The 12,119-nt window shown below is 47.5% G+C and overlaps 1 protein-coding gene and 1 non-coding gene across 2 annotated transcripts in view; one reads left to right on the top strand and one right to left on the bottom strand.

The window, feature by feature from the left end:
• Positions 1 to 12,119, bottom strand: part of LOC126236133 (acyl-CoA Delta-9 desaturase-like) — a 155,773-nt gene that overhangs the window by 16,884 nt on the left and 126,770 nt on the right. The gene's annotated exons all lie outside the window — the stretch shown is intronic.
• Trnas-aga (transfer RNA serine (anticodon AGA)) lies at positions 1,627 to 1,701 on the top strand. The gene has a single exon. It is a non-coding gene; the product is annotated as a tRNA-Ser (tRNA).

The following is a 12,119-nucleotide window of genomic DNA, read 5'->3' as shown; positions in this document are numbered from 1 at the left end:
GCACCGCTTTATCGGTTTTAAAGCGAAGACCTCGAATGTGTTCTGTAAGTTTTGGAAACATATGAAAATCGGAGGGGCCAAGTCAGGACTGTACGGAGGATGATCGATGGCAGTGAACCCAAGGCGTCGGATTGCTGCAGACGTCGCAGCGCTCGTCGGTGGTCTGAAGTTGTCACGCTGAAGGAGAGGTTGCTCTGTGTGTGGACGAACTCTTCGAATTCGGAACTCACTATTTCTCACACACCGACATAGTTACGTTACAACCTGCCGTGTTACACGCTACAATTCCGAGCTGCCTCGCGACAGAGAGCTGCAAATAGGTAGACGTGAAGAATAAAGATGAAGAATTTAATAGCATTTGTTTCGTTTAAAAAGGAGTATGAATTTTCGTATAAAAACTTCGGAGGCATTACCTTTCAGCACCCCCTCGTAACCCCTCGTAACTGCTGGTGCGCGGTTTTGAAGTGGCGACTCACAGCACACCAACCAGCGACGCAAACCACTATGCCACGCTTCGTGCACAAGAACTCGCACTATTTTTTTCTTTTTCCAGTTCCTGTAACATCTCGTCATCTGTGATTCGTGAAGACTCTAGGCAGAATCAGATGGAGTTATCACTGGCCAGGTCCCTGCCGATCTGTAAGACACTATGTGAGACACCGTAAGGAATGTCAACGACAGGTGTAATTGCCGCAATTACCTCTGGATCTGGAGCACCAGGTACCAATCCCACGTGCAGCAGAGCCACACTGCCGAATTGGAATCAACCTCTTGGAGAGCTTCCAGATGTCGCCAAAGGGGACTCGATAGATAACAGTCTGCAATTACCACCTCATCCACTATGCTGTCGCCATAGCTGTACCGACTGCTGAAGCTCCGGAAATTGCAAAGTTACTTGTAGAAGACTCATTTTGAAGCATGGAGCACCCCGTCTGATGATATCAGATCGTGGATAAGTTTTTAAGTCGAGACTAGTATCAGAGGTACTTTTACCATGGGACGTCACCTACAAGATGAGAACTGCCTACCATCCAACAGGCGAATGGCTTTATAGAATGTTTTAATAATACGCTGGAAGGTATGCTCACTATATAAGTGATGTCGAACGGAGAGATTGTGATACGATACTACTCGGCATCGCATTTGCATACAACAAAGCGCAGCAAGACATTGCAGGCTTCACACTGTTCTTTCTGCTCGACGGTCGCGAGGCCGAAGCATCAACGGGTACACGGCTCTCGTTTCAACTGGATGATTACGTGATACGCCTTATCAGCAGCACCGAAGATGCAAAACACGTGGCTCGCATACAGACCCTGGACGCGCAGGAAAAGGAACGAGAGTGCTTCAATACCAAGCACCTTGCAGTGAGACACTGTCCAGGAGACTTGGTTTCGATTTTTACGCCTGTGTAGAAGAAAAAAGGACTGAAACTTCCTGGCAGATTAAAACTGTGTGCCGGACCGAGACTCGAACTCGGGACCTTTGCCTTTCGCGGGCAAGTGCAATATCCTTTCTTTCAGGAGTGCTAGTCCTGCAAGTTTCGCAGGAGAGCTTCTGTAAAGTTTGGAAGGTAGGAGACGAGGTACTGGCAGAAGTGAAGCTGTGAGGACGGGGCGTGAGTCGTGCTTGGGTAGCTCAGTTGGTAGAGCACTTGCCCTAGAAAGGCAAAGGTCCCGAGTTCGAGTCTCGGTCCGGCACACAGTTTTAATCTGCCAGGAAGTTTCATATCAGCGCACGCTCCGCTGCAGAGTGAATATGTCATTCTGGAAAAAAAGGACTATCAGAGAAGTTATTTAAGCCGTACTTTGGGGCGTATAGTATTTTTCATCGCTAGTTGGACGTCACACTTAAGTCGAGGATTATGACCCTTCTTCAAGACACTAGCGCAGAGACGTCTTCCATGTCCACCGTATGAAGGCGTACTGCAGTCCAGAACTGAACGTAGATGATGGAAGGTTCAACGAAACTGAAGACCCACTCTGCGTTCACGAAACTTTGACGGGAGGCGCTTCCTTTGCTACCCATCAGAAATGATGTAACAACATGAGCAGAACGCAAGAATCCGCCAGCATCCCCATACAGAGGAGCATTAATAAAATCTAGATCCTGCAGTCAGTCAGCCTTCGGCGGCGCAGCGGTTCGGACGGTGTTTACGTCCCTGCCACACGTCTGCGCGAGAGGTGTTTACGTTACGTGTGTAGCGGTGTGTCGCGGTAATACATAGAACGAATCATGGCCTTGTCGTTCCGCAAATCGACACTGAAATTTAGTTTTGCTAACGAATATGCTCGACCGAAGGCTTACGAGATCGAACGTTATTTACGGGACGAGGTGAAAATCGAACCTGACGTTCTAGTTGGAATACACTTATCTATAGTCAGCAGCGTGGTTTATGTCAAGCTTATAAATGAAGCGGCATGTGACGAACTACTACTTCGACACCGACAAGGACTTCGTTTCTGTCATTCGGACGGGAATGTTGGAGCGGTAACAGTTGAACACGCCGGCATGGGACTCCGAACGATCCGCGTCTTTGAGCTTCCATTCGAAGAGCCAGAAGAATTGGTGACAGACGCCCTGCGTCCTTACGGAACGGTCCTATCCCACGTGGCTGAAAAATGGGCGAGTTTCAAGACGTATCCTGTCCTCAATGGCGTCAGACAAATACGGATTGAACTCCGAAAACACGTCCCGTCATACTTGTACATCGCCGGTTGCAGGGCGATTGTCATTTACGACGGACAACCAAGGACGTGCTCTGGATGTGGGAAGGAGGGACACATACGTTCTGAGTGTGCTCAACGAAGGTTATTACAGCTGCCACGGGATGATCCACCCCTCACGCCGCATCCGACTGTGCTCCCCATGACTTACGTCGCCGCATTACGCGATGACGTGGGCCGCGAGACAGACGCGTACCAGAACACACAGACAGCGGCGGATCGTGGCGAGCCACAGAAAGACGACGTTGCACTGGACCGCCTGCAGCAGTCACAGGACGCCCTCTCTTCGGTTCCGCTTGCGGCCCCTTCCGATAAGGCACTTGGAGACGTCGATAATACGACGGCGCACGATTCTGACGTCCCCCACGAACAACTGGAGACCGTGCTGACCTCTGATTCCGAGGCCCGGCAACGTAAACAGCGCTCACCAAAACGCCGGAAGAAGCGCCGCCTCACGGTGGAGAACGACCACTCTGATCTAGCAGATAATTCTGAGAAGTTTACGGGTATAGAACAGACGACCATGGATACAGAAGAACTGCCTAGTGTGGATGCAACGGTGGCCAGCGGGACGGCGACACGACCTACCGCTGATGATGCTCCAGACACAGCGAAGGAGCTCAATAGACGGCAACAGGCTACTGAGGAGGCTACGGCGCCTGCACCGCACGACAACGATGGGACACTAGGGGACTGGTCAGAAGAGCCACCCCCGTGGGGGACAGATGATGCCGGAGGAACTGCTCCCACGCACTCTCCCGGTGTAAGATCGGCAGAGTGCGCGGAATAATGGCAGACCATATGAGGGGACGGCGGGGGACGTTAGTCCGACAGCAGCCTATGTACGGCAAAATTAGCGACCGTACGGTACCCTATCTACGTAGACCGCCATGCAACAAGCTTATCGGATAGGGTCTGTTAACATCAATAGCATTGGGACGCCGGTAAAAATCAAGATGCTCAGTGACATGATAAAGGCTGCGGATTTAGACATCGCACTATTACAAGAAGTTCGGGTACTTCCCCCCTCGGACTTTTACGGTTACGACGTTTACTGTTCCCCGTGTGACGAGAGAGGCGTTGGCACAGCTATATTATTAAAGGAAGGGATACGTGCAGACGAAGTAGAGTATTTGCCTTCTGCCCGTGGTACGGCCGTGACCATAGGAGGAATACGTTTGATCAACATATACGCACCGTCAGGCTCGGATAAGAGAAGGGACAGAGCAGATTTTTACGCCCATGAGGTTGCACCGTTGTTCCAGGGACGATACGATGGTTGCATACTCGGCGGAGATTTTAATTGTGTGCTTGACAGAAAGGACCAACAACCTAACTATACTACTAGCCCAGAACTTAGGGAGCTGGTCAACGGGATGGAATTAGTCGATACATGGGACCTGAAGTATCGCAACCAACCAGGATATACATTTTTTACTAGCCACTCAGCGGGCCGTTTGGACCGAATCTACGTTTCAAGGGCGTTAGCAGTGTCGACGGTGGACGCAGAAATATGGCCGACAGCGTTTACGGACCACGAGGCATATATTTGTACGGTTAACCTTGATAGACAGCAGGTATGGAGACGGAGGGGTAATTGGAAGATGAACGTCTCCCACCTGCGAGATGCAGAATGCCGACGCATGGTGGAGGACGCGTGGCATGGCTGTCTCCGTCGCCGAAATTCTTTCGGTTCTATCCTGCAGTGGTGGATCGAGTGCGCGAAGCCAGCTTTACGGAGGACGTTAATAGGTTACGGGAAGGAGGTTTCTCAATGGCAGCGCACGACCACTGAGTTTTACTTTACGGCTCTCCGGGAACTGTTAGCTCAACCACCTACACCAGAACGCCAGACGGCCGTCCACCGAGTTAAGTCGAAGCTGGTACAACTTGCGAAGCAGAGGATGGCAGGTACGATGATACGCGCGAGGTCGCAGGATTTCCTGCCCAACGAGGTTCCCTCGATGCATTACGTGATAAAGGAAAGACGAAGAAGACGCAGGAATTTAATACATGAGATCGATCTCGGCGATGGCCGTCGTTTTACAACACAAAGGGGCATAGCACAGGCGTTCACGGATCATTTTAGCAGATTCTATGCGAGCAACGGGGAGGGTCCGAGGGAGCTGGAGAACGTCCTGGAAGAGATCCCAGACGCGACGAGTGTGAACGGGGAAGCAGACGGGTTATCTGAAATTACGTATGAAGAGCTGGAGGAAGCGATTACACGAGGTGCTTGCAACAAGTCCCCAGGTCCAGATGGATTCCCGTTGGAATTTTACCGTGCCTTCGTGACCATTATGACACCGATGTGGCTATGTATGTTTAATGAGCTTCTGCGGCAAGAAGTACCGGTTCACATTCAATTCACGGAAGGGCTCATGATACCGATACCGAAGCCCCGTGGTGGCAAACGGCCTTGTGATTATCGCCCCTTGACCCTCCTTAATAGTGACTACAAGATCTTCATGCGCATCCTGGGAAGTCGTATCAAAAAGTCGCTGGAGCATCGAATACATGCCGATCAGACTTGTCTTGGCGGCATCAGTAACATCCACACAGCCTTGGGAGACTATCGTGACGTCGTTGCCCTCGCGGCTGCATGCCGCCTCCGGGGGGCGATGGTTGCTGTAGATTTCGATCATGCTTTTGATCGCGTGGATCATGTGTACCTCGCGGCGGTGATGAACAGGATGGGTGTCTCGCTATTACTGACCAATGCTGTGATGCGGCTGTTGCACGGCGCCAGATCAGCGATGGTGGTCAACGGAGGGAGAACTGAGTATTTTAAGATCTTAAGATCAGCGAGACAGGGTTGCCCCTCGTCGATCGCCTTAGAACCGTGCCTCGCAGGCCTTCGCCGCCGTCTTACCGGGATCTCCCTACGGCATTTATCATTCAAATGCAGAGCATACGCGGATGATATTGTGTTCCTCGTGCGGAATGAGAGGGAGACTCAAACAGCACTGGATTGGCTACAGACGTATGGGATGGCAGCTGGAAGTGTGGTCAACTACCGAAAATCACAATTCATGCATGTGGGGCGTGGACTAGAACCGGGAACGGAAGGGCCCTTACCTGCGGTGGAAACCCTCCGCTGTTTGGGTATCACCTTTCATAAAGAGACAGCGGGAACGGCTGCGGACAACTACCGAAGACTGTTACTCAGAGTCCGCACGGCAGTACGACTAAACGCCCTACGGTCGATGGATATGCTGCAGCGAGTGTTACTCGTCAACCTTTATCTTGCGCCCATGATGTGCCACCTGACACACCTTCTCCCCTTGACGCGTACGATGGCTATGAGGATTCAGGCGGCTTTTGGGTACTATGCGTGCCTGGGACAACTCTTTAAGGTACAGTACAACATGCTTACCCTCCCAGCGCGAGAGGGGGGCGTTGGTTTAGTGAACGTGCACGAGAAGGCGCGTGCCATGTTTATTAATACTATGCTCAAACGGTGGCGCAACAAGAACCACTCGCTTACGGGGACGATCATCGAAGAACTCGTACCAACATCGCATCTTCCTCCAGTCAGTGTCGGCCATATATCGCCCCCTTTAACGTATGTGCGCACGTTCATCGTGGAACACAGTTACGTTGGAGAGCGTTTACCGACGACCCGACCGTCGACATCGAAGGACGTGTACCATCTGCTTCTTCGACAGATCGCCCGGAATAGGGTGGAACGCAAACATCCAGCTGTTAACTGGCACGTGGTGTGGCGCACGGTCCACCACCCCCACCTACCTACATCAGTCAGATCAACATGGTACATTGTCGTCAACCGAAAATACCCTACAAACGATAGAAAGTACGCAATACATTTGGCGGATTCGCCCTTGTGTCAGCAATGCGGCGTGCTGGATACGGACGACCATCGGCTGGTCTGCGGCGAGGCGTTGGCTGTCTGGACTCTCGCAAGAAAGATAATAGCGTTCATGCGGCGCACTATCTATACAGCAGTCTCTTCTGACATAGTATTTTTTCCAGAGGAAACGTATTTTCCGCGTCATAAGACGAACGCGGTGGCGTGGATCACAGGTATGACGGTCCATTACATCTATAGAGACTCACGTACGAACTTACTCCACGTCCTGGATTACTGGCAATACTTGCAAGATGGACACACAACACTATTACGGCTACAAAAGTACAAGGATTGGTATGCCAATTTCCTAGTAACGGTTTTTGCGGACCCGCCATATACCTGGGGTGTGCCGGGTGCGCAAAGATGAGCGGCGGTGCTGTCGTTGTGAAACCGACCAAGTTAAAGTGATCGACTAAGAACGCTATGCGAGTATGCGACCTACGAAAAACTCACGCTTGAACAGTTATCAAATGGATGTATTTCAAATTTTGTTTTCATATCCAACATACTTTTCTTTAGGGTGCCGGAGGTGGCCCCACTTCGATTTTGTTGTTATTTCATGCTGCATGGTAGGACGGCAGCGAGGATCCTTCCAGAACAGTTATCATGTGGCAGGACGTACTATGTTTATTTTGTGAATAATAAAGGTTTCTGTTTCTCCTAAAAAAAAATGGTTAGCGTGAGCAGCTAAAAAAAAAAAAGTGGTCAGCGTGACGGATTGCGGTCTTACGGGCCCGGGTTCCATTCCCGGCTAGTTTATAACTAAAAAAAAAGTGTGGTGGTTATGATAAAAAAAAAGTTGGTAGAGCACTTGCCCTAGAAAGGCAAAGGTCCCGAGTTCGAGTCTCGGTCCGGCACACAGTTTTAATCTGCCAGGAAGTTTCATATCAGCGCACGCTCCGCTGCAGAGTGAATATGTCATTCTGGAAAAAAAGGACTACCAGAGAAGTTATTTAAGCCGTACTTTGGGGCGTATAGTATTTTTCATCGCTAGTTGGACGTCACACTTAAGTCGAGGATTATGACCCTTCTTCAAGACACTAGCGCAGAGACGTCTTCCATGTCCACCGTATGAAGGCGTACTGCAGTCCAGAACTGAACGTAGATGATGGAAGGTTCAACGAAACTGAAGACCCACTCTGCGTTCACGAAACTTTGACGGGAGGCGCTTCCTTTGCTACCCATCATAAATGATGTAACAACATGAGCAGAACGCAAGAATCCGCCAGCATCCCCATACAGAGGAGTATTAATAAAATCTAGATCTTGTGTGCTACAGTCGAATCAACAAGAATTTCTGAAACAGTTGGTCGCTGTTTCTGCAGGAGAGGGGGCAATGACGCAAGCTAGGGCGCGTGCAGTGTGGCATAGTGGTTAGCGTTGCAAGCTGGCGTGCTTCTGGTAGTCAGTTCAAACCCGATCACGGGCAACTATTTATCGTGTGTGGTAAGTTCTTGAAATACTTGTATTTTTAATGCTAGTGTATTCTGAAACATTCGATGTCAGTATAAATATTGTGGAATATTCGATGTTTGTCGAAATAGCTGCACTCTCTGTCCAGGAGGTCAGTTCTGTCTGGCTGAATGTTGGTGTTCATAATGAACGAGCTTTCAGTTCTAAGTGTTATACTTCACTGACAAACTGCTTTGGGATTTGGACTTGAGTGTGATTTCGACGTGACAATATTAGTGAAATGACAGACAGTTTTACTTGTAACCTCAGAATTTTTACAGACGATGCTGTACTCTGTTGTAAAATAACATCTGAAAAAAGCTTCGATAATATTTGAAAGTGGTACAAAGTCTGGCAACTTGCCTTAAATCTGTAAAAATGCAAAATCTTATATTTTACAGAGTAGTATCATATGACTACAGTATTAATAAAAATCACATCTGGAATCGATCAACTCATAAACATACCTGAAAGTAACAATTTGTGAAGACAGTAATAAGTTCACTATAAGAGCCACACTTCCGTTTCTTGGTAGGTTACTGGAAAAAATCGAATCCGCGTAGACACTGAATTTATAAAAGATTCCACCTAGCATACAGCTCAAGTTTGTTGGATCCATACCAAATAGAACCAACAAAAATTCAAATGGCTCTGAGCACTATGGGACTTAACATCTGAGGTCATCAGTCCCCTAGAACTTAGAACTACTTAAACCTAACCTAAGGACACCACACACATCCATGTCCGAGGCAGGATTCGGACCTGCGACCGTAGCGGTCGCGCGGTTCCGGACTGAAGTGCCTAGAACCGCTCGGCCACATCGGCCGGCTAGAACCAACAGGGGATATCGGAAGTATATAAAGCTGTTGTTGTTGTTGTGGTCTTCAGTCCTGAGACTGGTTTGATGCAGCTCTCCATGCTACTCTATCCTGTGCAAGCTTCTTCATCTCCCAGTACCTACTGCAACCTACATCCTTCTGAATCTGCTTAGTGTATTCATCTCTTGGTCTCCCCCTACGATTTTTACCCTCCACGCTGCCCTCCAATACTAAATTGGTGATCCCTTGATGCCTCAGAACATGTCCTACCAACCGATCCCTTCTTCTGGTCAAGTTGTGCCACAAACTCCTCTTCTCCCCAATCCTATTCAGTACCTCCTCATTAGTTATGTGATCTACCCATCTAATCTTCAGCATTCTTCTGTAGCACCACATTTCAAAAGCTTCTATTCTCTTCTTGTCCAAACTATTTACCGTCCATGTTTCACTTCCATACATGGCTACACTCCATACAAATACTTTCAGAAATGACTTCCTGACACTTAAATCTATACTCGATGTTAACAAATTTCTCTTCTTCAGAAACGCTTTCCTTGCCATTGCCAGTCTACATTTTATATCCTCTCTACTTCGACCATCATCAGTTATTTTGCTCCCCAAATAGCAAAACTCCTTTACTACTTTAAGTGTCTCATTTCCTAATCTAATACCCTCAACATCACCCGACTTAATTCGACTACATTCCATTATCCTGGTTTTGCTTTTGTTGATGTTCATCTTACATCCTCCCTTCAAGACACCATCCATTCCGTTCAACTGCTCTTCCAAGTCCTTTGCTGTCTCTGACAGAATTACAATGTCATCGGCGAACCTCAAAGTTTTTATTTCTTCTCCATGGATTTTAATACCTACTCCGAATTTTTCTTTTGTTTCCTTTACTGCTTGCTCAATATACATATTGAATAACATCGGGGAGAGGCTACAACCCTGTCTTACTCCCTTCCCAACCACTGCTTCCCTTTCATGTCCCTCGACTCTTATAACTGCCATATGGTTTCTGTACAAATTGTAAATAGCCTTTCGCTCCCTGTATTTTACCCCTGCCACCTTTAGAATTTGAAAGAGAGTATTCCAGTCAACATTGTCAAAAGCTTTCTCTAAGTCTACAAATGCTAGAAACGTAGGTTCCCCTTTCCTTAATCTTTCTTCTAAGGTAAGTCGTAAGGTCAGTATTGCCTCACGTGTTCCAGTATTTCTACGGAATCCAAACTGATCTTCCCCGAGGTCGGCTTCTACTAGTTTTTCCATTCGTCTGTAAAGAATTCGTGTTAGTATTTTGCAGCTGTGGCTTATTAAACTGATTGTTCGGTAATTCTCACATCTGTCAACACCTGCTTTCTTTGGGATTGGAATTATTATATTCTTCTTGAAGTCTGAGGGTATTTCGCCTGTTTCATACATCTTGCTCACCAGATGGTAGAGTTTTGTCAGGACTGGCTCTCCCAAGGCCGCCAGTAGTTCCAATGGAATGTTGTCTACTCCGGGGGCCTTGTTTCGACTCAGGTCTTTCAGTGCTCTGTCAAACTCTTCACGCAGTATCTTATCTCCCATTTCGCCTTCATCTACATCCTCTTCCATTTCCATAATATTGTCCTCAAGTACATCGCCCTTGTATAGACCCTCTATATACTCCTTCCACCTTTCTGCCTTCCCTTCTTTGCTTAGAACTGGGTTTCCATCTGAGCTCTTGATGTTCATACAAGTGGTTCTCTTATCTCCAAAGGTCTCTTTAATTTTCCTGTAGGCAGTATCTATCTTACGCCTAGTAAGATAAGCCTTTACAGCCTTACATTTGTCCTCTAGCCATCCCTGCTTAGCCATTTTGCACTTCCTGTCGATCTCATTTTTGAGACGTTTGTATTCCTTTTTGCCTGCTTCATTTACTGCATTTTTATATTTTCTCCTTTCATCAATTAAATTCAATATTTCTTCTGTTACCCAAGGATTTCTACTAGCCCTTGTCTTTTTACCTACTTGATCCTCTGCTGCCTTCACTACTTCATCCCTCAAAGCTACCCATTCTTCTTCTACTGTACTTCTTTCCCCCATTCCTGTCAATTGTTCCCTTACGCTCTCCCTGAAACTCTGTACAACCTCTGGTTCTTTCAGTTTATCCAGGTCCCATCTCCTTAAATTCCCACCTTTTTGCAGTTTCTTCAGTTTTAATCTACAGGTCATAACCAATAGATTGTGGTCAGAGTCCACATCTGCCCCTGGAAATGTCTTACAATTTAAAACCTGGTTCCTAAATCTCTGTCTTACCATTATATAATCTATCTGATACCTTTTAGTATCTCCAGGGTTCTTCCATGTATACAACCTTCTATCATGATTCTTAAACCAAGTGTTAGCTATGATTAAGTTGTGCTCTGTGCAAAATTCTACCAGGCGGCTTCCTCTTTCATTTCTTAGCCCCAATCCATATTCACCTACTACGTTTCCTTCTCTCCCTTTTCCTACACTCGAATTCCAGCCACCCATGACTATTAAATTTTCGTCTCCCTTCACTATCTGAATAATTTCTTTTATTTCATCATACATTTCTTCAATTTCTTCGTCATCTGCAGAGCTAGTTGGCATATAAACTTGTACTACTGTAGTAGGTGTGGGCTTCGTATCTACCTTGGCCACAATAATGCGTTCACTAAGCTGTTTGTAGTAGCTTACCCGCATTCCTATTTTCCTATTCATTATTAAAGCTACTCCTGCATTACCCCTATTTGACTTTGTGTTGATAACCCTGTAGTCACCTGACCAGAAGTATTGTTCCTCCTGCCACCGAACTTCACTAATTCCCACTATATCTAACTTTAACCTATCCATTTCCCTTTTTAAATTTTCTAACCTACCTGCCCGATTAAGGGACCTGACATTCCACGCTCCGATCCGTAGAACGCCAGTTTTCTTTCTCCTGATAACGACATCCTCTTGAGTAGTCCCCGCCCGGAGATCCGAATGGGGGACTATTTTACCTCCGGAATATTTTACCCAAGAGGACGCCATCATCATTTAATCATACAGTAAAGCTGCATGCCCTCGGGAAAAATTACGGCCGTAGTTTCCCCTTGCTTTCAGCCGTTCGCAGTACCAGCACAGCAAGGCCGTTTTGGTTATTGTTACAAGGCCAGATCAGTCAATCATCCAGACTGTTGCCCTTGCAACTACTGAAAAGGCTGCTGCCCCTCTTCAGGAACCACACGTTTGTCTGGCCTCTCAACAGATACCCCTCCG

Source organism: Schistocerca nitens, chromosome 2, assembly GCF_023898315.1.
Source record: "Schistocerca nitens isolate TAMUIC-IGC-003100 chromosome 2, iqSchNite1.1, whole genome shotgun sequence".
NCBI lineage: Eukaryota > Metazoa > Arthropoda > Insecta > Orthoptera > Acrididae > Schistocerca > Schistocerca nitens.
The sequence above is the reverse complement of the archived record's forward strand: the minus strand, read 5'-3'. Positions and strand labels throughout refer to the sequence as shown.